The sequence below is a fragment of the Vulpes lagopus genome, chromosome 12, assembly GCF_018345385.1.
Source record: "Vulpes lagopus strain Blue_001 chromosome 12, ASM1834538v1, whole genome shotgun sequence".
Taxonomy (NCBI): domain Eukaryota; kingdom Metazoa; phylum Chordata; class Mammalia; order Carnivora; family Canidae; genus Vulpes; species Vulpes lagopus.
In genome coordinates this window covers 20,193,534-20,219,140 of record NC_054835.1, presented here as the reverse complement: position 1 = coordinate 20,219,140, position 25,607 = coordinate 20,193,534, and the positions used below count along the sequence as shown (strand labels likewise).

Here is a 25,607-nt window from a genome sequence, read left to right as displayed (position 1 = left end):
TAAGCTTCGTCTGTGTTGTGGTTCATCCATTTCCATAGCTGTATAGTACTCCCTTTATTAATATGCTACCATTCCTTTATCCAATCCGCTCTATGGAAATTTGAGCTGTTTCTAATATTCTGGTTTAATAAGAAACCTGCTGTGGATAAAGAATTGTTCATGACTCTTGGTACAGGTACACATGAGTTTCTCTAGGTATGTTTTTACTCAACTTCATCAGAAGATGCCAAATTGTTCACCAAAGTGGTTGCATCAATTTATATGTCATCTTTTTTTTTAATAAATTAATTTTTATAGGTGTTCAATTTACCAACATACAGAATAACACCCAGTGCTCATCCCGTCAAGTGTCCCCCTCAGTGCCCGTCACCCATTCCCCCAATTTATATGTCTTCTAAGCAGTGCATGAGAGCTCCTGTGGCTCACAGCCTCACTAAACACTTGGTAGTCTTGGAATTTGATTGTGCTGATAATGTATATGCAATAATCTCTTTGTGGTTTCAGTGTTCATTTTCCTGATTTATTAATGAAATTGAGCATCTTTTCATATTTTATTAGCTGCTTGGATTTCTTCTTTTGTGAAATGCCTAGAAAAATATTTGCCAATTTTCTATAGGGCTATTTATATAGCTTTTTAATGGTCATCTTTTTTTTCCTTGTGTTAAAATGCATGTTGCATAAAATTTACCCTCTTGACCATCTTGAGTTCAGTAATATTAAGTACAGTCGCACTGATGTGCAGCCAGCACCACCACCCATTCCTGTAATTCTTTCCAGTCTTATAAATCTGAATCTCTATCCCTGTTAAACAATAACTCCCCAATCTCTGCTCTCCCTAGGCCCTGGCAACCGGTTATTTATATAGTTTTGATATCAATTTTTTGGTTTGGTTTTTATGTTGCAAATACCTTCTCTCACTGTGTAAACTGTCTTTTTCCTTTTGAAGACATAAATCCTGAATTTTAAAATAGTTGAGATTATTAATATTTTCCTCTAGAATTTGTGCTTTTCATGTGTTTAAAAAATTTTTTTTTCTCTACACTGACATCTTGAAGATACTCACTTGTGTTATCTTCTACAATTATTGTGTCTGGCCTTTTGGTTTTTTCCTCCAATTCCTCTAGAATTGACCTTTTTGTATGGTGTGAGATAGGGGTCTGGTTTTCACCCTCCCACCTTCATAAAAAATGCCCAGCTGTTCGAGCCATTTATTGCAAAGTCTGTCCCTTTTTCTCCTCTACAGCCCATCTCAAGGGTCCGGATAAACAGGAGCCTATTTCTGGGCTCTCTCTCCTGTTCCATTGGTCTGTTCCTGAGCCAATACCATACTATCTTAGTTACTATAGATTTATAATAATCTTTATATTTTATCAACCAAATTCTTTCACATTGTGGGAAAAATGTTAGGAGTGTCTTGATTATTCTTGGCCCTTTGCATTTCCATATAAAGCTTAGAATTAGCTCATCAAATTCCACAAAAGAAAAAAAAAGCAGCTGGGATATATTTTAATTGGGATTTCATTGAATTTAAACTCAAATTGGGGAGACTGTTGAGTTTGCCAGCCCACCAACATGGTATATTTCTGCTTTTATAAGTCTTTTAAAATAGAGCTTTATTGAAGTATGATTGACAGTGCAATAAACTACACATATTTAAAATGTATAATTAGGTAAGTTTTGACACCTGTATATACCCATGAAACCGACACTACACACAAGATAATGAACAAATCCATCAGCCCCAAGGCTTTCTTCCTTGCTATTGCTATCCTTCCTCCCCAGATATCCCGCCCTTCCCTCTACGAAGCTGAGCTGCTGTTCATGTGCTTATCTTCCATCTGTATATATTCTTTGGTGAGGTGTCTGTTCAAATCTTTTGTTCATTTTAACTGGGTTGTTTCTTATTGAGTTTTGAGAAATCTTTATATCCTGGATACAACTACTTCATCAGAGTTTTGCTTTGCAAATTTCTCTTCCCTCAGGTCATGGTTTGTCTTTTCATTCTCTTAAGAGTATCTTTTGAAGAGCAAAAGTCTTAATGTTGATGAAGTACCATTTATTGATTTGTACTTTTATGGATTGTGCTTTTGTTGTCATAGTTAAGAGATCTTTGCCTAACCCAAGGTTGCAAAGGCTTTCTCCCCGTAGTTTTAAGATTTACGTTCAGGTTTATGATCCATTTTGAATTAACTTTCTTTCATGATGCAAGTTATGGGTCAAACAAACATGATGTAATTCTAATTTTATTGAAGTCTTTTAAAAAATGTCTCTCAATGCAGATTTATAATTATGCCACAAAGAGACTGCATTCCTTTTGTTATTTTCAATAATTTACTGTTTCTTTGATACTCTTGTAGATACTTTTTTTTTTTAGAGACAGAGCACAAGCATGCAAGCGGGGTGAGGGAGGGGCAAAGGGAGAGGGAGAGAGAGAATCTTAAGCAGGCTCCATGCCCAGTGCAGAGACTGATGTGGGGTTTGATCTTATGACCCTGACATCACAACCTGAGCCAAAATCAAGAGTCAGATGCTTAACCAACTGAGCCACTCAGGTGCCTCATAAATAGTGTATTTTATTTATTGATTGATTGATTTTTAATTTTTTAAAAAATATTTATTTATTTGAGGGAGAGAGAGAGAACCCATGAGAGAGCACAAGTAGGGGGAGCAGCAGATGCAGAGGGAGAAGTAGGCTCCCTGCTGGACAGGGAGCATGATGCCGGGCGTGATCTCAGGACCCTGGGATCATGACCTGAGGGGAAAGCAGACGCTTAACCATTAACTGAGCCACACAGGTGCCTACCTGCATTCTTAACCTATCAAAGTCAAAAGTTAATTAAAAGCTTTCCCTTCCTCCCAAATAATACAAGATTCTTAAGTCACTTTGACTCCATTAACCCCTTCAGTGTAGATGCTATTGTTTCCACATATTTTAATTCTATATTATTTGTATGTGTGTTTATCTGTTGTAACAGTAAAAGTCTAGCCAGAAAAACAAATTTTTCTAGGTATGTCAAGTAGAAAAGTTAATTGAGAGACATCTGGCTGACTTAGTTGATAGAAATGCAACTCTTGATCACAAGGTTATGAGTTCAAGTCCCATGTTTGGTGTAGAGATTACTTAAAAACAAAATCTTAAAGGGGCATTGGGTGGGCTCAGTAGTTAAGTGTTTGACGTGATTTTTGACTCAGGTCGCGATCTCAGAGAGATGAAGCCCCGAGTCAGTCAGCCCCATGATGAGTGTAGAGCCTGCTTAAGGTTTCTCTCTCTCTCTCTCTCTCTCTCTCTCTCCCTCTGCCCTTTACCCCTCACCTGGGCACTCTCTCTCCATCCCCACCCCCACCCCCGCCTCTAAGAAACAAACTTAAAAAATTTTAACTGGGAGATTTGGTCACCAGATTGTGGGAAAGCCTGAAGGAGAGCAAGACTGGAGATAGAAGGAAACATTATCCAGGGTTGGAAATGACAGGAAATTGCTATGTTCACTACAGGGATCAGGATACTGGGTTGTGCCACCTGGTGTTCTAGTCTGCTCTGCCACTACCACCAGAGCCAGAAGGATGGTTTCTACATCTCTGCCATCTCTCCTCTCATGTCAGAGATGCTTCTCATTGTCAGAAGCTATACTAGAGTCCCTCTGGCATGGGAATCTGAAAGGTGTAGCTGCTAGGCTTCTATCTCTGCAATACGAGGCAAGAATAAAATTAATAACTGGTAATATCCAGCACATTCCCAGACATCTTACTTACTGTTTTGTACAGGCCATGTTCATTTAGAATTATCCCATAATTACCCTTTATTTGCCCTTTGTCCTTTTTTAGTTTAAAAAAAAAAGATTTTTTTCATAAGAGACACAGAGAGAGAGGCAGAGACACAGGCAGAGGGAGAAGCAGGCTCCCTGCGGGGAGCCCAATGTGGGACTTGATCCCAGGACTCCAGGATCACAACCTGAGCCAAAGGCAGATGCCCAACCACTCAGCCACCCAAATGTCCCATCCCACCCTTTGTCCTTTTCTCAAAACTTCCAATCAGGATCATTTTCCTTCTGTTGATATAGATCACAGAATTTCCTTTAATGAGATTCTGCTGGGAATAATTTTATTTTCTAAGAACGGTCTCTTTTACTCTCACTCTGGAATGATAATGTTGCTGGACATAGTGTTCTAGACTGGCCATTACTTTTGGCTCATTGAAGGTATCATTCCACCATCTTCCAGCTTCCACTATGGCCATTGAGAAACCAGCTCTCAGACTATATGTTTTCTCTTTGGCTACTTTTATTTATTTTTATTTTTTTAAGATTTTATTTATTTATTCATGAGAGAGAGAGAGAGAGGCACAAAGACACAGGCAGAGAGAGAAGCAGGCTCCATGCAGGGATCCTGATGTAGGACTCGATCCCGGGTCTCCAGGATCACACCCTGGGCTGAAGGTGGCACTAAACTGCTGAGCCACCCAGGCTGCCCATCTTGGGCTACTTTTAAAATCTTCTTTTTGTCTTTGGTGTTCTCCAGTTTCACTAGTGTGTCTAGGCATGAATTCCCTCTTAACTTCTGTGCTTGGGATTAACTGGGATCACTGGATCTGAGTATTGATAATTTACAACAGTTTAGGAAATGTCTCAGTCATTATTCCTTAGGCTATTACCTCTGCCCCTACCTCAGTTTCCCAAGGCTGCCATCACCAATCACCACAAACTTGGAGGCTTAAAACAACAGAGATTTGTGTTTGATTCGGCAGTACGTATACTAATGTTGGAATGATACAGAGAAGATTAGCATGGCCCCTGCACAAGAATAACAAAAGAGATTTATTCTCTCAGATTTGGAGGCCAGATGTCTGAAATCAGTCAAGGTGTTAGCAGGGCCATGCTCCGAGGACTGTGTGTGTGTGTGTGTGTGTGTGTGTGTGGCCTCCAAGTTGCTCATTTTCCTGGGAATTTTATCTGTGGTAATACTCCGAGGCCTGAATTAAAATGGTTTGTTCTCCACAGAAAGAGGAGATGCTACCAAATCAGGATACTTCAGACAAGTCTCTGCTTGAGGTTGCTTTTGTGTTTTCTTTAATTTCTCAGGTGCATGAGTTCAGACTGCAAGCCTCCATGTGGGTGCGCTCGTGGTTATGAATCTCCAGGGGAATTTCCCCGTTACCTCTACCCAGTGCCAAGGTGTCAGACAACAGAGTATTTTTCTTATTCATCCTTTCTGCTGGGCCCCAGATTTATGTCGGGTGATCTAGTAGATCTCCCACCTAGGTGGGCCTGAGTCTTTATCTCCTGTCTCTGGTGTTCATGCAGTTGTCAGTGTGGAAGTCACGGTGACCACAGCTCAGCAGAGATGCTCAGCTAGCTTTGATGCTTTGCTTTTCTATTGGGATTCCTGGTGATTTTCTTGTTGGGGTCTACAGGTTCCTTACTGTCATGTTGTAAGTGATGGTCCAAAAACTTAGTTTGTCATTTCTAGACACCAGAAGTCTTAGAGATTTTTCTTTTTAAAAAATATTTATTTATTCACCAGAGAGAGAGAGAGATGGAGACAGAGATATAAGGTAGAGGGAGAAGCAGGCTCCCTCCAGCGATCCCAGTGCAGGACTTGATCCCAGGACCCCAGGGATCATGACCAAGGGGTCACTAAGCCACCCAGGTGTCCCAGGGAGAGAATTTTCTGTCTCTGTCTTGAGCTCCCCCACTGCACCCAGTTTCCTCATCACACAGGGAGTCTGGTCTTGGGTCTCTGCCCCACCTGTTCGCCCATGGACATTGGAATCGAGCCTCTGCTGCTTGTCAGGCCAGCACTCGAGTACCTTTAGTTCTGCCCCTGCCCACTGCTGTTGGTTTCCACTCTTTAACTGGGGAAATGACTCCAAGTGATGGTCTTTCCTGAGAGCTTCTGTCTCTTGCTGAGCTCGAAATGCAAGGTTGCAAAGTGGGATAGCCACCTTGATCCTCTATTCTCTTCTCCCAAGGACCCCTTCCTCCAAGCTGCTCCTGGAGTATAATACTAACAGGCCAAGCTGGCTTCAGCAGAGAATGGATAAGGCACCCTCTATGTCCTATAATGTAGGAATTCAGGGCATAAAGGAACTCAAAGCAGCTCAGTTTGTCCTCCTAGACTCCATTCTTCCCAGGTATGGGAGAAAAGCTAACCAGCCCTCTGTGTACTAGAATCATATAGGGCCAAGGTGAGTATATTAGTTGAAGGAAGCTTGTTCTCCTCTTATGCCCCCATGGACGATGCACTTGCCACTTGACCAGTGAACAGGCAAAGCCTCAGTGCTCAGGAAGTGCTTGGGAAGAGTGTTCAGCCCTAGTACCAAGGACAGAATGAAGTCAGCTCCTCACATCCATCCCAAGGCTCCTCCCCCAACCTCACATGGAAAGTCAACCCCATCTCTTTTCTTTCTTTTTTTAAGTTTTTTATTTATTTTTAATATTTAAATTCAATTTGCCAATGTATAATATAACATTCAGTGCTCGTCCCATCAAGTATCTCATCTTTTTTCTGTCTTGGAATACACCTTAGCCAACAGGACCACACTTGCTTTCTTTTCTAAATTGTTGCTTTGTTAAGTCATTAATTTTAATTACTTAATACAGGAATACAAATCCCAATATTACAAATAAATTTCCCCTTGAGCACCCCTCCAATTTTACTTTCCTCTCCAGAGATAACAGGGGTTCTATGAGCAGTTTGATATATACCCAAATCCTTTTCTATGACTTTATATACATGAATATGCATATATAAATGCCTTGTCTAATTTGTTAAATATAGATGATATACTGTACTATTGTTTTGCAGTCTGTTTTTTTTTTTTTTAAGATTTTGTTTATTTATTCATGAGAGACACAGAGAGAGGCAGAGACATAGGCAGAGGGAGAAGCAGGCTCCATGCAGGAACCCCAGTGCAAGACTTGATCCCAGGAGCCTGGGATCATGCCCTAAACTGAAGGCAGACGCTCAACCACTGAACCACCCAGGTGTCCCTATTTTTTAATTTTTTTAAGTAGACTCCATGCCCAGCATGGGCCCCAATGCAGGGCTTGAACTCACAACCCTGAGATCAAGACCTGAGCTGATAGCAAGTCAGACACTTAACCAACTAAGCCACCCAGGCACCCTTTGCAGTTTGCTTTTTTTTTTTTTTTTTAAGATTTCATTTATTTATTCATGAGAGACACAGAGAGTCAGAGACATAGGCAGAGGGAGAAGCAGGCTCCATGTAGGGAGCCTGATGTGGGACTTGATCCCGGGACTCCAGAATCCATGCCCTGAGCCAAAGGCAGATGCTCAATCGCTGAGCCACCCAGGCATCCCATGCAGTTTGCTTTAAAAAAAATCAGTGTAGGGATGCCTGGGTAGCTCAGCGTTTTGAGCCCCTTCACCCATTTTCTCCACATACACTGCCCTCCTCTGGCAACCACCAATCTGTTCTCTGTATCTAGGAATGAATTTGTTTTTAGATTTTCCATACAAATAAGATCATATGGTATTTGTCTTTGTCTTTTTTTCACTTAGTGTAAAACCCTCAAGGTCCAACCATGTTGTCACAATTGACAAGATTTCCTTCTTTTTTAGGGCCAAATCATATTCCATTTTATATAGATACCACATTTCCTTTATCCATCGATCCATCGATCCATCCATCCATCCATTGCTGAGCAATTAGGTTGTTTCAATGTCCTGGCTATTGTAAATAATGCTGCACTGAACATGGTACAGATAGCTCTTTGGGTTGGTGTTTTTGTTTCCTTCTGATAAATACCCAGAAGTGGAATTGCTGGATCATATGGTAGCTTTTTTTTTTTTTTTTTTAAGTTTTTGAGGTTCATAGTGTTCTCATTTTTTTTAATACTGCAAGAAATTCTATGATATAGGTGAGGGTATTATAGTCCATTTACTGATTCCTTTACTGGTGGGCACGTAGGCTGTTTCCAGGGCCACCAGATCACAAGGATGCTGCAGCGAGCATCGCTGGATTCACCTCTTTGAGTTTGTAAGATTGCCTTCTACCCGCACCTTCCTCCCCTTCCTGCACGGGCTGTGAGGCTGGTCAAATTGGCAGCCATATCTGGTGACAAATGCTTTGGTGCTTCCTTCGTAGATTAACGTTCTGGTCGATTCTGGTCTTCAAAATCTCCCACTCTACAAAAGTCAGTAAGTAGTTTTGTAGTCCTCTGTCAGGGGACAAGGTCCAGAGCTTTGTTTCTGACCCCTTCTCTGGCTGGATTCCTGAGGGTGTCAGGTCTTTCTTGAGGTCAGGTGGAGGCACCATGAGAGCAGAGCCGGGCTCTGTGATTTAGGCCAGCACAGCCCACCAGGGGACTGGGACTCCTTCCTGATTGTAGTTTACATGATTATCCTCCTACTGAGATTATTCTTTTCTGCTCAGCCTAGTAAATTTCCTTGTCTCACATACAAGTACATTGGAGTTGTCCCTTCTGTGTTCAGCAGCTGAGGGAAGTTGGCTCAGGGTGTCTGGGGTAAGGGGTATGGGAGGATGAGTCAGAGATAAGACCCAGGATGTTATCTCTCAGCAGTCAAGTGGGGACTGAGAAGGAGACCCATATCCTTTTGGAAAGAACTTTCTACCTGTCAAGTAATTTGGACTGCCAGGAAGTTACCCAAAGGACAGGAGTGTCTTCCAGGTGCTGTCAGCTGGGGGGCATTCTCTGCAGGGGGACACCCCCCCCTGCCAACACATCTGATGTCACAGGGTCTCATTCAGTGGGGAAAGCATTGAAATTAGTGTCTGGAGATGTGGGTCTGACTTTCTTAGCCTCTCCAAACCTCAGTTTCCATATCGGTAAATGGGTAGATTAACACCTATTTCCAAAAGGTTGCTGGGACAGTCAAATGAGATCACTTATGTTAAAAAAATTTTTTTCTTTTTTAAATGTAGCAGAGTGTTTGTGTGTCATATAATGGAACCAGGATCTAAATCATCTGTAACCCAGCCAACATGAGGTAATGCTGGAAGGATGGGAGTGCCAGGGACGGGTGAGAAATACTGAAGAAGGAACAGCTGGGAGGGAGGGACCGGCCCTGGGTCCTGAGCTTGGGTGAAAGCCCTGGGTTTGTCCTGCTCCCTTTGTTCTAATTCACAGCTCACCAGGCAGCCTCTGGTTGCTAATTTGTTTTCCTACTGACCTTGGTCAGGATGGGAGCCACCTCCCCTCCTGTGTAGAAGGCAAATTCACATGTTGGTTGTTTACTGTTCATCTTAACTCTGCGTAGGGGGTCTCATTAATCTCTTCCTGGTGAGAAAACAGGCTCAGAGATGCCAGGGGCTCACTCAGGGCTCAGCTCAGGATTGCTCCGCCGGGAAGCAGGGTATCCAGGGTCTGTCTAACCCCAGCATGCAACACCCCAGACTTCCAGCAGCACATCCTGTGCCCCCACATCCTTGACCTTGGACCGGCATGCCTCTATTGCAGGCTTCTGAGCAGGCAGTGGAGTAGTATTAAATTTGGGGACCTGTTCCTCCCTTCCTCTTTCCAACCTGAGCCCACCCTCCATCTTCTTAGTGACAAGGAAAACCAAGCTCTTGAATCAGCCCTGCCTGGAACAGGTGTGACTCAGCAGCCACAATTGCAAGGGCCCCTTAGTTCCATCTGGACCTGCAGACATTGCTTCGCACGGATAGTCTTTCTTAACAGCTCCGAAACCTGCCAGCTGATGGGGTTGGAGGGTGAACAGGAGCCAAGCCCACTGCTGGGGTCTGTGGGGCCAACTTACCTGCATCTTCCTAGGAAAGCCCTCCGTTTCAGGAAAATCCGGATGGTTGGTCCTCCTACCTCTAAGTCCAAAGCACAGTCTTTGCACTCATGGACATGCTGGACAGGCCAAAGCATGGCTCAGTTTGCCCTGTGGGCCCATTCTCTGACTACTTGGTGGGAATGGGCACCTGTCACTCCACTTGCTCCAAGGAGCCATTAATGGGCTCAGAACATGTGGCCATCAAGTGATTCACACTCAGTTCACACCAGTGTGGCAGGGTCTGTGGAGCCAAGGGAGTCACTGTTTTAGGGAAAAGCAGTGCTGGATTTGTTAGCTTTCTTTTCCTTTCCAATGACTATCCACTCTTCCTCCTTGGCCAGTGCTCTGACTGCTTTTGTCTGGCCCTCCTGCCAGTTTTCTTCTTTGCTGCCAAGAGGTTACCCCTTCCCTGGCTCTTATGAGCTGTGTGCCCTGGGCTTGGGGAAATAGCATGATCTTGGCCCTGGCCCTTCAGCCTCTGACACTCGAGAAGTCAATGCATAGGACAGGGAGGGTCAGACTAAGAAATGACCAGTGGAAGAAGTCACTCTTCTGGCCTGGAGCCCGGATCTTGAAGGGACCGTGATGAGGGGCTTGATCTCTGGAGATGAACAGCCTAGGAGCTGCTGTCAGGGTCTGACTTAGGAAGTTCTGATGATATACCCAGACAGTCATTGTGGCAGTCAGGGTAACGCCCCCCAAAGATGTCTGCATCCTCTTCTCCAGAACATGTGACTTTGTTACTTGACATGGTAAAATGGATTTTGCAGGTGCTGATAAATGTAAAGGTTTTGACTTGGGGCGATTATCCTAGATTATGTGGGTGGGCCCAGTGTTTCCACAGGGGTCCTTATAAGGACTCGGGAGGGTCAGAAAGAGGATAAGACAATGGGATGGTAGAAACAAAGCTTGGAGTGGCACAGCCACAAGCCCAGGTATGCCAGAAGCCTCTAGAATCTGGGAGAGTTAGGGAATAGATTCTCCCCTGGAGCCTCCAGAAGGAAGGGGCCCTTTCCAACACCTTGAGTTCTTTAAGACTCATTTCATATTCTGACCTCCAGAACCCTAAGAGAATACATTCCTGTTGTAAGCCACTGCGTTTGTGGCGATTGGTTACTGCAGCAGCAGGACTCCCTACAGGATGGTTTTAGTAGCTCAGTCACTGCTGGTCCACAGGGCCTGCACACACAGAGCCCTCAGGTCAGGGGCACGCCTGGCCTGCTGCCCATTCTGTTGCAGAGGAACAGGGCGGTAGCCTGAGAGGGAGCCTAGCTGGTTTGTGTGTTCTGTAGCCCTGCGGCTCAGAATTGGCCCACAGACCCTCAGCTCCAACACCATCTGCAAGATTGAACTGAAGACTCTCCAGCTCCAGACCATACATCAACAAGTCAGAATCCACATTTTCACGAGATCTCCAGGTGAGGTGCATGCACAGGAACGCTTAAAGAACACAGGACTCCAAGGCCCTTCTGGATTCTCCAAATGTTGTCATGAGGCAGGTTATGGCCACGACTGCCGGTAGGCAGAGAAACAGGGGTGGAGGCACACACAGCTAGTGAGTGGCGGTACCAGGCCTCAAACACTGTCACGTCTGACTCCAGAACTGGTGTCTTTACCAATATCCAGCAAGACATGAGGCAGAGGGATCCCTGGGTGGCGCAGCAGTTTGGCGCCTGCCTTTGGCCCGGGGCGCGATCCTGGAGACCCGGGATCGAATCCCACATCGGGCTCCCGGTGCATGGAGCCTGCTTCTCCCTCTGCCTGTGTCTCTGCCTCTTCTCTCTCTCTATGACTATCGTAAATAAAATAAAATAAAATAAAATAAATAAATAAATGAAAGTGCTTTATCTTAAAAAAAAAAAAAAAAAAAAAGACATGAGGCAGAAATCGTCCAGGGATCCCTGGGTGGCGCTGCGGTTTGGCGCCTGCCTTTGGCCCAGGGCGCGATCCTGGAGACCCGGGATCGAGTCCCACGTCGGGCTCCCGGTGCATGGAGCCTGCTTCTCCCTCTGCCTGTGCCTCTGCCTCTCTCTCTCTCTCTCTCTGACTATCATAAATAAAAAAAAAAAAAAAAAAAAGAAATCGTCCAGAAGTTTCGCCTGTAAGACCCCTTGCCTCCTGCCCCTTCCTGCCTGCCCATCCCTGATCATGCCCATGTTCATCCTCCCACTGCTTCCTCTACTCACCTTTCCTCTTTCCCTCCCTCCTTCCATACTCACTCAGCACTCTTCTGAGCTGGGCCCTGGAATATAGCAGAAAACTCTGCTTTCAATGTTCACACCCCAGCAAGTCCCCTACTCCTGACTGAGCATTACAACCAACTTAAACTTCTGATACCTGGCCCCATCCTAGACTCCCTGAGTCAAATTCTCATAGGATGGGGGTGGGTTGGGCCTGAATATTTTGAGATCACTTCTGAGGTGATCCTGATGTAGCAGATCCACAAAAGAGGGCTGAGGACCACATCTGTCTTGCAGGAAGTATTAGGCACACTGGTGTACAAAGAAAGAGGGGGGTAATCAACCCTGGTGAATGGGGCAGGGAGGGTCTGCTGCTAAGAAACAGGACTTCGGGATCCCTGGGTGGTGCAGCGGTTTGGCGCCTGCCTTTGGCCCAGGGCGCGATCCTGGAGACCCGGGATCGAATCCCACATCGGGCTCCCGGTGCATGGAGCCTGCCTGTGTCTCTGCCTGTGTCTCTGCCTCTCTCTCTCTGTGACTATCATAAATTAAAAAAAAAAAAAGATTAAAAAAAAAAAAAAAGAAACAGGACTTCACAGAGGAAATGTCTGAAATGGGCTTTGAGGGATGTGTAGGAGTTTTCCAGGAGGACAGTGAAACAGTTTTTGCAAAGACATTGAGGTAAAACAGTGATATATTCAGGAGACTGTGAATAATATAGCGTGGCTGAAGGGTCAAGCAGCGGTAGGACTAGAGAATTGCCAGAGCAAGGTCACCATGTCAGAAAGACGGTCTCATTTTGATCCTGTAGAGGTGAGTTCTCCGGACTGAGATATTCTCTCCAGGGGGCACGTCCTTCTTCTCTGGGCCAGTGGGGCTTACCTGCTGTATGAGCTCTGCTACTTTTCTAAGCCTATTGTTATGCTTCCTTTCCTCTGGCTCCCACCCTCTGCTGGTAGCACTAGTTTCTCCACCTGGGATAAACCCCAGCTGTCCACCCCTCTTATGAACAGAGCATCACATGGATGTTAAAGTCTGTCTTCATTGCCGCTCTTGACTCTCACAATCATGGAGCTGGTGTACCCACTTGACAGAGGGAGAGACTGAGGCTCAGAAAGGGAAAGTAACCCAATAGACTCCCACAGAAAACCTGGGGCGAAGCCCAGGCTGCTTATTGTTGGCTGATAATGACCTTATATACTTGGCAGTTTGTTTTTTTAAGATTTTATTTGTTCATGAGAGACACAGAGAGGGCATAGATACAGGCAGAGGGAGAAGCAGGCTCCATGCAGGAAGCCTCATGTGGGACTCGATCCCAGGACTCCAGGATCACTCCTTGGGCTGAAGGCAGGCGCTCAACCACTGAGCCACCCAGGTGCCCCTATACTTGGTGTTTTAACACTGGCTTTCTATGTCTCTACCAAAGGAATGAATCGGGAAGCATCCTCAGGCATTTGAGAGGTGGCACAGGTGGGGGTTTTTACCTGAACTACTGAGCAGGGCCTAGCAGGAGGAGTCCTTTCTTACGTGAGCAAAGCTGTGAAGGTGAGAGTCTGGAAGCTACTTGGGGCCACTTTCCTCTCCTACATGGTACGAATCAGGTCCACAAACAGAAGCAGAGAGAGATCCCCCGTATACTGGGAGTCCTGGTTCCCGTCAAACATGAGGCAAGCTCTCCCCTGCTTTCTCACCCTTTGCAATTGATAGCTCTTTTTCGGGAAACTTTCCAAAATTGTCTCACCCTTTTGCCTGATTTAGTTCAAATTGTGGTTTTTGTCTCTAATCAGGTTTGTGTTATCGGCCCGATTTCAAGTGAAGAAACTGAGGTGTAGAGAAACTCGGAGAAACTGAGACTTGCCCCCAGTCACTCAGGGAGTAAGTAGAGCTGGAGTTTGGACTTAGGCCCATCATGGCCCCAAGCCCATGTCCTTCCCTCTGTCCCACACTGTCTCCTGTGAACCATAGCAGGCTCCTGGGAGAAGCACCTCTGTTTCTTTCCATAGCAGCAGGAGCCTGCCAGGAAAACAGAAATCATGCAGAAGTTCAGCAGAGGAAATTTATTTATTCATTTTTTTTAAGGATTTATTTATTTTGAGAGAGAGAGAGTAAGTGAGTAGGGGGAGGGGCAGAAGGAGAGAATCTCAAGCAGATGCCCCACTGAGTGCAGAGCCTGATGCAGGGCCCAATCTCATGATCTGAGCCAAAATTAAGTCAGATGCTTAACCAACTGAGCCACCCAGGCGCCCCAACAGAGGAAATTGAAGGAATTGGTTACACACAACAAAAAAAGAAGCAAGGGGACATTGAGGGAAACCCAGAGAAAATAACTGTAGAAGGCAGCTCTCACCTCTAGGGTGGTGGGGACAACAGGGGAAGAAGATGGCATGGCAGAATCTAGATGCTCAGAGGGGCACCCGGAGCTCAGACACTGAGGAGCAGGGTGCCTCCCAGCCCTGTAAGTGCTGATGAGCAGCAGACACGTGGGGCTGGTTCTGGGGTGTTGGGTCCGGAGTCCAGGTTTTAAGGCTTTATCTAGGTACCCTGCATGAATGGAAGGAGGGAACAGGTTTCCCGGGCTCTAGGAGGCAGACTCTGCAGTGCTGGAGGGACACCCTTGGCCTGCCCCCATTCCCCCAACGAAAATTCTGACCTGCTTTGTCCCAGCTCTTCTGCAGAGGCCTCGGTGAGCCTGGATAGCTGGAAAGGTGATGTCCAGGGAGAATTAGCCATTTCCTGGCCAGGGTGTGGGGTCAGGATTCACTGTGACAGTGGACACCTTCCTAACCTCTTGGAGGTCACCTCTTCACAGGTGCATCTGCTCACACGCAAGAACTGACTTCAAGCCTTGATGAGAGTCTGGTGCTTTGCTCTGGCCTCGCCCTGAGGCCCCATCCCTGCCACCCCATCCCTGCCCTGGCACTTATGGCCCGGTTATCCACTGGGTCAGACTCCAGGGCCTGGGATTCCTCCGGGTGTAGCAGCTGTTGAACCCTGAGGCTACTTGAGGCTGTCACACTCTATTCTATGTTGCTTCCTCCTCCTTACCCACTCAGTGGGTCTGATGTAGAAGAAACAGGTTAGGATTTGGACATGAGTCATCCTTTGCTCTGCTACCTCCTGACTGTAGGACAGTGGCAAGCTACCTGTGTTCTCCTAAAATATAAAAACCTTGCAACTTGATGGGTCCATTAGCCACGACCTCCCCATTCTTTATGTGACATGTAATTGTTGTATACATATCACCCCTACAGACACTGCAAACCCTACAATTTACAATTGTTGCTTTAAATAGTCACATGCACTTTTAAAGAGGGAAAGTGGTCTTTTATATTCAACCATAATTTTGCCATTTCTCACATTCTTTGTTTCTTCCTCATAATCTGGTTTGGTGGAATGTCTCCTCCATCTGAAGAACTGCCTTTAGAATTTCTCTTGGGCAGGTCTACTGGTGAGGAATTTTCTTGGTTTTCATTTGCCTGAACATGTCTTGGTTTCATTTTCAATTTTGAAAGTTATTTTTCATGGATACAAAATTCTGAGTTGACAGGTTTTTTCCACCCAGTACTTTACAGATATCATCCTTGGGATACCTGGGTGGCTCAGTCAGTTTAGCATCTGCCTTTGGCTCAGGTCATGTTCTCAGAGTCCTGGGATCCAGCCCCACATTGAGCTCCCTGCTCAGTGAGGAGTCTGCTTCTCCTTTCCCTCTGCACCCCCGCCCCCATCCCCTTGCTTGTGCTCTGTCTCTCTCTCTCTCTCAAATAAAAAATAAATAAAGATGTGTCCCATTCTGGCTTTCTTTCTTTCTTTCTTTCTCTCTTCTTTCTTTTTTTTTTAAGATTTTGTTTATTTATTCATGAGAGACAGAGAGAGAGGCAGAGGCACAGGCAGAAGCAGGCTCCACGCAGGGAGCCCGACGATCCCAACGTGGGACTGGATCCCGGGTCTCCAGGATCACGTCCTGGGTTGGAGATGGCACGAAACCACTGAGCCACCCGGGCTGCCCGCCTCCATTCTTTCTGATGAGAAGTCAGTGATATTTATATTTCTTCCTCTGTATGAGATTATTTTTTTTCTCTGGTTGTTTTCAAATTTTTTTTGTGTTTGGTTTTTGATAGTTTAATAATATGTCTAGGTGTGTGTTGTGTACTTATTCTGCTTGGGATTCATAAAGATGTTTGGGTTTAGAAGTTTATGTCTTTCACCAAAATGGGGAAATTTCAGCTACTAATTCCTCAAATCTTTTTTTTTTCCACTTCTATTCTCTCTCTCTTTTCCTTCTTGGACTAAAATTACACAAATGGTAGACCTTTTACTATCGTCCCTACAAGTCCCTGAGGCATTTATTCTCTTTTCCTAGGTCTATTTTATTCTTCGCATTGGATCCTTTCTATTGATCTATTTCTGGGGTCTCTGATTTGCTTCTGTCATCTCCAATCTACTGGTAAAAGTAGACGCCTGGTTTTTGCCTGCTTCTGATTATTTTCCAGTGTTTTGTTTTAAATCTTTGTCCAGAGTTCATAGTTATTTGTGGTCTAGTGGGAGCTTCTCTGCCATTACTAGAAACAGAACTCTAAGAATTACTCATGAGGGTCACTTTCTTCATCTAGAAAGTTATAGTGATCAAGCTGACCTCATGGTTATATCTATAAATGTCTAGCATTGTATTCAGGACACAGTAGGTCCATTACCCAACCCACTTCTATTCCTGGTCAGCTGAGCCTAGATTCTATTCCCACCTTTCCCCTCCCACCAGAGAAAGCAGAGGCACAGCCTCTGGGGGACGATAATTGGCCGACCCAAGGCTCTTCAAATCAAGGCAACAAAGAAGTATCTAAGGCTTGTCTTGGGATCATGTTCCAGGTTAAGTTGTGACTCCTTTATCATCAAGCCCTGGAAATACACTCTGGATGGTTTGTGGGAGGTCTGGTCCGGGTCCAGGCCCTTTTCTACTCTCTGTGTCTCCTGAGGGCAGAAGCAGGGAAGGGAAACTCGTGCTGATATGCAGGCAGGGGTGCCCTACCAAGGAAGGAGAAGAGAAGGCACTGGGAGATAAAGGGAGGAAATAGTAGGTAGCCTTGCTTATTGAGGGTTACCCTGTGCTGAAGATCACAGCGTCTACCGGAACCTCTCCCCTAAGGCCGGGTCCAGGGTAAATTCTGTGTCATAGGAAAATGGACCAGAGATGCTGGACTGTGCCAATAGCCATGAGATGGTCTTGGGTGAGGAAAGTAGTCTCAGGCTTATTTCCTTATGTAAAAGGAAGAACCCTTTATTTTAAGAATCAAAAGATGGTCATAAAAGTACTTTGCGACAGTAAAACTCCCAGAGTTTGGGATGTATTTATTCATGTTTTCCCTGGGTGACTGTCACTTTGTCTGTAATTAGCAGTATTTTCCTGGTTTTCACGCAAAATTGCAGGACCTCCAGTCTGTCTTTCTTTTTTGGAGTCTCAGTGGCATCCCTCGAGGTGTTCATCAATATCAGTGTCAGACACTTGAGGCCTCCATGGCTCAAGGATGGAGAGGCCTAGGATCCATTGCTAAGCCACCTGCTAGGGCAGAAGCACACTGAGTTCTACATAGAAGTGACAATGCATTGTTCCATATTTTGTAGAACATTTTAAGATACAGATCTAAGAAGAGTGGCTTTTTGGACTAGTGTCATTCAAAGGTTTCAGATAGCTCTTTCAGTGTTTATTTGCAGTCCTGTCTCTGCCTGGGATTCAAGCAGGACCCAGAGTCACCCCTCCCCTCTGACCCCTGAGGTTTGATGCCTAAGCCGACTTGGATGGGCTTGCCTCTTTTTCTGTTTTGTTGAATTCTCTACTTGGGTAGAGTCCTGGGTGGGTCTGTCCCACCCATATATCAGACACCAGGCAGGTCTACACTGCAGCAGGAACATAGCCCAGGCTGAAGCTGGGACCACCCCAGCCCCCTCCACTAGAATGAGGAGAGGACATAGCCTGACACAGCTCTTGAGCCCAACACTCAGTAGTGAGCCTTGTCCATATGAGAGCCATGAACATGAAAGAAGCCCCCAAAACCTAGAGATCTAGGTGAGCCATTATAAAATAATACTGCCATGAATATCTTCGTGTTCACAAATTTCTGAAGTGCAGGATTAATGGGTCAAAAACTATGAATAGTTTTAGGCTCTTTGTAGACATCACCAAAGCATGGGTGGCACATCTTACCACCTTGTCACCACTAGTAAGCATTATAGCTTTTTTCAATGTGTCACTTCGATAGATGAAAATGGTATCTCATTCTCTTGCTAGATGATCCTACCAAGTCCTCACCTTCCCCTGATTGGCCTCGTACCCCCCTTACCCTTTTTGGTGTATGACTACAAATTGAAATGGCTCTAGAAACAACCAGAGAGATTCTCCAGGGGAGGTCTGTGTCTGGCCAGGTGGGTAGGTTGGGGGGGCCCACAGTTTTTTCTTTGGCTTCCCACAGTGGTGTTGAAGAGGATGCAATGGGCTGTTAAGGAAGGGAAAGGCATTGCACAGCTCACATAATTTTATTTTATTTTATTTTATTTTTTAAGTTTCTTTTTTCCTTCTCTGTTCCAGCTTGAGTTTTCTATCTGCACTATGGGTACAAGTCAGTAAAGAGAACTATCTAACTTGGTGAGGCTCAGATGAAACTTTGGAAGGAACTTTCAGGCAATCTTGATAAAGGTCCTAAAGTCCTAAAACATAATGCAGGAGTACTCTTGATGAATAAGCAGTTACTCAAGTGATTTTAAGGGAAAAGATTCTATCAAGCATTCAACCCCAGTATGTCACCTGTTCATTTTGAATGTCTTGAAATGACACACTTTTCATTATTGTAAACAGCAGATCCTATTTTGTGGTGTTTTAAGAAAACTTAGCATTATTACCATATAAGGACATGATAACAGCAATAATAGAATAGCATCTAAAACTCATACTCACATACATATCAGGTCAACCCTGGGCAGAGGGTGATTCAGATCTCATTACCCTGAATATACTGATAGGGAAGCTGAGAGCCCCACCTAGGAAGGGTTAGAGTTGGGCTTGGGCTCTGGTTTTCTCTTTTGCTTTCTAAGTTCAGCAGTTTTTTTGGAAGCTACTAAACTGAGATGCTTTCACCTTGTCTGGTTAGGCTTTGATCTGGCAATTTGTAAGAAGATGGACGGTGGGAACATAGTCCCCTCTGGAGCCAGAGGAGGGACTGGGTGACCTCTGAGAGATAACTGGGAAGAAGTCAAGCTGGATCCCTGTAGAGTCTTGAATCTTTGATCACAAGGATATCTCTCCTTGGTTGGCTCACTCAAAGCAGGCAGAGGGTCCTCTTCTCTCTATGCCTCCCTCTGCTTCTAGCTGGTTCTTCTTCTACAGTACAATCTTTAGCATCACTACTTAGGTTCATTATTCAAGAAATATTTGAGTGCTGAATGCCAGGTCTTCTTTAAGACACTGGAGATATGAAGAAGAATAAGGCAGAAGCCTCAAGTCTAGGAGCTCAGAGCAGAGTAGGCAAACTAAGTCAAGGTTCTCTGCATTGTGAATGACTGAAACTCCAATTCACATTAGATTAAAAGAAGGGGAATTTGCAAGTGTCATGCTAGCTTCAGGTACAGTGTGATCAAGGGCTCAAATTCTCTCTCCATCTTTACTCTTATACTCTGTAAAGGATCCATTTTCAGGTAGTAGGTAGAAGAGGGAGGGAAGAGTATTCTAGATTAGAGAACTGTAAGGATGCCAGTGTGGCTGGAGTGCAGAGAATGGTGTAATGAGAGGCAAGAGAGGTGGAAAGAGAGTCAGGGGCAGATCATGTGGGGCCTGTGCCCTCTCTGGTGGGAGAGTGATATCAAATTTGCATGTTTAAAAGATTGATGGCTATACAGGGAATATAGAGTGGAAAGATTCCAGGGGATGTGGGGAGGTCATTGCAGAGCTCCAGGCAAGTGATGATGCTGTCATGTCTAGGGGAGTACTAGGAGTGAGGGAGAGAAGCAAGGCTTGAGAGATATTAAGGAAGTAAAAACAAGATGCAATGATTGATTGAATGTTGTGAATGAGAAGGAGGTGACAGCAGTGACTCCAACATTTCTGGTTTGCTTAATTGGATGGGTGGTCGTGCCTTTCACTGAGCTATTGATGGTGGGAAGAGAAACAGACTGTTGGAGGAAGTTTGGTTCTTCGTATAATGGTTTTATGGCTCCTGTGAAACATCCAATTGGAGGTGTTGGATTTTTCCCTTTCCTCCTTCCTTCCCTGCCTGCCTTCTCCTTTCCCTCACCTCCTGTTTGCTCAAAATGGCCTAACATAACCACTCCAGCCCTTTCCAATTCCAGGACCCAAAAATGAATGACTGACTCTCTAAATTCAAATTTTCAAGAGATTGAATTGATTGGTCATTGGCCAGCCAATAGATTGGTTCCTCTTGGGTCAGGTGACTAGTTCTCATCCAAACAGAGATGGCCAGGAAAGAAGGATGAATCACCTGATACAAACATGGCTGCCTTGGGCTGCCCTTTTCAGCAGAAGCTAAGGAACAGGAGTTGCAGACAGAGAGGCAGTCCCAAATGTACTGACCACATCTTTAAGGAGTAAACTAAGTGGTCTGTAAGGTACCTTTACCTCTAAAGGGTGCCCACTTCCGGTGAACAAAAAGGACTGAGGTTCAGAAAGCTGCCCTGCTGTATGGAGCTCCATCTGGATTCCAGAAATACCTCCCTCCTCACTTCCCCATGAGCCTGGCACAGTGCAGGTTTTCTGGCCTTGACAGGTGAGTAACCCCAGTTGTCAGCTGCTAGCAGGATTCACAGGCTTCCACCCCTGGGAAGACAACAAAGGGAAGCCTATTCCTGGGCAGCAGAGCTAACTTGTGGCTTTCCCCAGTGACTGAGCCTAGGAGTAGCACCAACCCAGTCTGTGCTCAGGACAACTGTGTCTTATCATTTCTGGTTCCCTCCCCACCCACTGCTCCTGACTTGGAGAGACTTGAAGTCATGGGCTGCCAAGCTCCTCAGTGCTTCCCACCTGCATCCTCAGCCCAGTGAGAGGGATTTCCAGGGCTCATCCTTGGGGCTGGAGAGCTCCCAGCATGCTCAGCCTGGCTGTCAGACCCCTGTGTCCCAGCATCTGCCTTCTTCCTGGGACTGAGCCCCTGGGCACTCCAGCTGTCATGCCTGGACAGCTGTCCTTGGCCCATTCTTAGGCTGATCCCTGCTCCTTTATTGACTTCTGAGTAAGGACAGCCACCCAACTTCGCATGCTAACATTGGCTGTGTTTCTGCCTTTTCCTCCTGCCATATTGTGATTTATAACGTGTATTTGGTCTTTGCCTTCATTTCTGGCACAGTGCTCCTAAAACACTTGGAATTTCCTAAGTGATGACAGTGGTGAAGGTGTCTTTTGTTATGTTAATGAGATGGCTTTTGGACCTACTCTAAGGATGGGGGCTGGTTGCCAGGAGAACCAATCATGTGATTAGAGAGTTGGAACTTTCTGTCCCATCCCCCTGACCTCCGGGGAAGGGAAAGGGGCTGGAGGCTGAATCAATCTCCAATGGGCAATGATCTCATCAATCATGCCTGTGCAATGAAACCTCCATGAAAACCTCAGAAGACAGGGTTCAGAGAGCTTCTGGGTTGGTGAGTACACGGAGGTTTGAGGGAGAATAGCATGGGCTCAAAGACGGCATGGAAGTCCCAAGACCTTCCCCAGATCTTGCCTCATGCATCCATTCCACAAGGCTGTGCCTGAGTTACATCCTTGCATAATAAACTGGTAATTTCTAGTTCGTAAATAGTTCTCTGAGTCCTGTGAGCCACGCTAGCAAATTAATCAAACTCAAGGAAGGAGTTGTTGGAACCTCCAATCTGCAGTCGGTGTAGAGGTAAGGTGGGCAGCCTTCTATGACTGAGCACGTTACCTGTGGAATCTGACTCTATGTCCAGGTAGATAGTGTCAGAACTGAGTTGAATTGTAGGATATGTAGCTGGTGTTGGAGAATTGCTTGATGGTGTGGGGAAGCACTCCCCCCTCACCATCCTACCCTCCCCCGACACACTGAAACTGGTACTAGAATTACCTCACCTTTCTCTACAGTCTGTCTTCCTGCCAATCAACTATAGATTCATAGGGTCCTCATCCGTAAAATGAGCGTAAGGATAATAATCCCTCCTACACAGAGATAGTGGATTCAAAAGTCCTAAGCCAACAGTCCTCAAAGTTTGGTCCCTGGACCAGCAGCATCTGTATCACCTGGGTTAGACATTCACATTCTTGGCTCCACCTGAGTCAGAAACTCAAGGTGGGGTCCGGCAATCAATGCTTTTAATTGGGCTTCCAGGTGATTCTGATACATGTTCCAGTTTAGGAAGCACTGTGCTAAACTACCTGTCCTGGGATGCAAGACATGAATTGAGTCTGGTATTTAGGGAACAGCCTCCCCTCCTCACCCCCATACCTCACCAAATCAGTGCCTGTTTCCTTTTGACTGGTTGTGTAGACTTTCCAGTTTCATCACACCAAAGGTCCTATGGACTTCTATCCTTTCTCAGTTTCCAAAAGACCATTGGTTGTCTTTGTCTTCCTTAGCGGCTCAGAATACCCCAGATTCCTGCATGTTGACTTGGGGGAATGATTTGGGATGGTTGGTTTTCAAAGCCAGATGAGACCTCCAGGAAACACTAATCTGTCCCAAGCAAAGCTTCTCAGCAGAAGGTAATAGCACCTTAGAAAAAAAATTCTTTTCACCTCTCCAATTTACAGAAATTAGGTCTCAGAGAGCCAAGGGTATCTTGCCCAAAGTCACACAGCAGAGTACAAAGCTGACCCCAGGGCCACGTCTGCTGGCTTCTAAGCTAGTATTCTTAGCACTATAGCAGGGCTTCTGGAATCTTAACATGCACATAAATCCCTGTGGAGCTTTGCTAACATGCAGATTCTAATTCGTGGGTTCTGAGATGGGGCCCAGGACTATTCTAACAAGCTCCCAGGTGATACAACACTGCTAGTCCAAGACAATACTTTGCATTGTGAGGTTCCTTTTTTTTTTTTTTTAAGATTTTATTTATTTATTCATGAGAGACACACACAGAGAGGCAGAGACATAGGCAGGGGGAGAAGCAGGCTCCCTGTTGAGAGCCTGATGCAAGACTCCATCCCAGGACCCCAGGATCATGCCCTGAGCCAAAGGCAATTGCTCAACCACTGAGCCACCCAGGTGCCCCTGCATCGTGAGGTTCTACTCCACACTGCTCACCACTCATCTCTCCTCCCAGATTGATTTTTGATAACCTTCCAGCCTAAGAGAGCCAGCTTTTGCCGAAAAGAAATGATCCGTACTTGTGGTCAGGTAACAGAGAACTAGAGTCATGAATAGAAAGCAATAGAGTTGGTGAGGTTGGATGAACTGCAAAATCCCAAAGTTCTACTTTTAGCCAGGGCTGCTAGAAAATCTGTTGATTCTGGGCCTCTTCCTGAGTTGGAATCTGCTGACACCCCTCCCTACCCCTGCTCCTAACAGCCCCCCACCCCCAAGCCGCTGCTGCTGTCTCAGAGGCTGGTCTCCGGGGCTCAGCACCTCAGGAAGCTCTCACCATGGCAACAGACAGTCCCTGCGCCAAACACATTCATTACAAGAGCTGGAAAGAAAACAGCCAAACTCTTCCTGACCTGACCTTTCCTGGGGGAACTCAGTCGGTCGACTGGGAAAGTCTTCCCACCCCAAACCCAAAGCAAAGAGCCTTGTGACTCTCACAGAATCTTAGCAAGAGAAAGAATTTTGAGGCTTAATCCGAGCTGCTCGTTTTCTAGATAATGCCAGAGAGGGCACAGGACTCACCCAAAGCCACACAGCCAGTTTCTGGAAGGAGGGCCTGGTCTCTGGGCAGCCAGCACAAGCTCTGTTCTCCTGAAGGAAGCTCCCCGAAGGGCAGTGGCTCTCTTATATTTTGAAGCACTAACCTCCCAGTGTGATTGTATCTGGAGATGGGGTCCTTAGGAGGCAATTAAGGTTGTCAGGTCAGAAGGTTGGGACCCTGAGCTGTCAGGACTATGACCCTATAACATGAGAGAGAGAGATTGAGATCTAGTTCTCTCCCTACCACGTGAGGCCACAGTGAGAAGGCCACCGTCTATAGGCCAGCAAGAGAGCCCTCACCAGAACCCCACCATGCTGGCACCTTGGTCTTGAGCCTCCAGACCATGAGGAAATACATTTCTGTTGCTTCAGCCATCCAGTCTGTGATATGTTGCCATGGCCGCCTGAGCTGACCAAGCCCACCTTCAAGCCAGTCACATTCTCATTCAGTGTCCCTAGAAGAACCTGGATGTCTTCACATGGTGCTTTGAGAACTCTTATAAACAGTATCTTTTCCCTGGACTGCTGGGAAGCCATTTGGCTTTCTCCGCCCTCAAGAATGCATCTGTTCGGTTGATTCCTTGTGGGCATATGTGTGTGTGTGTGTGTCTGGTTGGCCTGAGAGGTGAAAACATGTTGTGCTGGGTGTGGATGAGAGTATGCCTCCAGGGTCTGAGGGGACCACAGAGAGAGGACCAGAGCCTCATTCCTGCCTCTCCTCCAGCACCTATAGCTGGCCCTCCTCACTGCTCCACTTCCAATGTCACCTTCCACAGACCCGATGCTCCAGCCTCTCTGAAAGCCTTAGGGTGTCCCAAATGTGCCGTGCTGTTCATTTCCCCCTCATACCTTCACACGTGCAGTCCACACTGCTTGGAACACTTTTCCCTTCTTTGTTCCCCTGGCAAGCCCTCAAGATCTGCCTAGTGATCTCTTCTTCCATGAAGCCTCCCTCACCAACACTCCTTGATTCCCATTCACTCATTCACTTGTAAACAAGCAAACACACAATAGCTCAATATATATGGGCATGTACATACACAAACACACACGATTCTTGGTTGCAAACAATAGAAACTATGGCTAATTTAAACAGAAAGGGACTTTATTAAAAGGATATTGGGTCATCTCCAGATGACCCAGAATTGGGAAACTAGGCTCCAGGCTCTGCAGCCACTAACAGTGCCCTGTGGCATTCTCAGAGCCAGGTGCAGGATGCTATGGGCAGTGGCTTGCAATAGCTTGCATTGCCAACCCTACTAGCACTGGCCCCTCCACAATGCCCCTGGAACTGCTGCCATCTCCACCAATGGGAATGCTTTGGATTATTTCTCAATCTTCTCCCTTCCTGTGGCACTAGCTCTGATTCAGAGTCTGGGTCAGTGAACCCAGTTGGCAGAGCCTAGGTCGCATGTCATACCCTGGTTCTGAAGTGGAGGGTAGGCTCCTTGCTTTGCTAAGAACTATAGGGACGAATTCCTCAAATTATAGAAGGCGATTCAAATGCTAGGTGGCCAAAATCTTGACAAATGCCTCCTAAATGTAGAATATATATTTTGGGTGTTTAAAAAAATTCTCATTATTCATGGTAGCTATGTTCTATAAAGTCACTATAAATACTGAATTAATGAATACAGAGCAATTGCTCCTATGGGATATTCAAAATTAAGTTCCAATAAGCCTCCAATCACATTTTTGTAAAGAGATCAATATGTATGTATGTATATATGTAAGACACTTTATTGAATATATATTGTTGATTCACTAACATTGAACTCACAGCCAGTAGCACCAATTATGGGTCATCAAGCACCATTAT

At 45.7% G+C, this 25,607-nt stretch overlaps 1 pseudogene; it reads left to right on the top strand.

Moving 5' to 3' along the window:
* Window positions 1-4,727: 4,727 nt before the first annotated feature.
* LOC121474309 lies at window positions 4,728-4,826 on the top strand (annotated as a pseudogene).
* The last annotated feature ends 20,781 nt before the right edge of the window (window positions 4,827-25,607 follow it).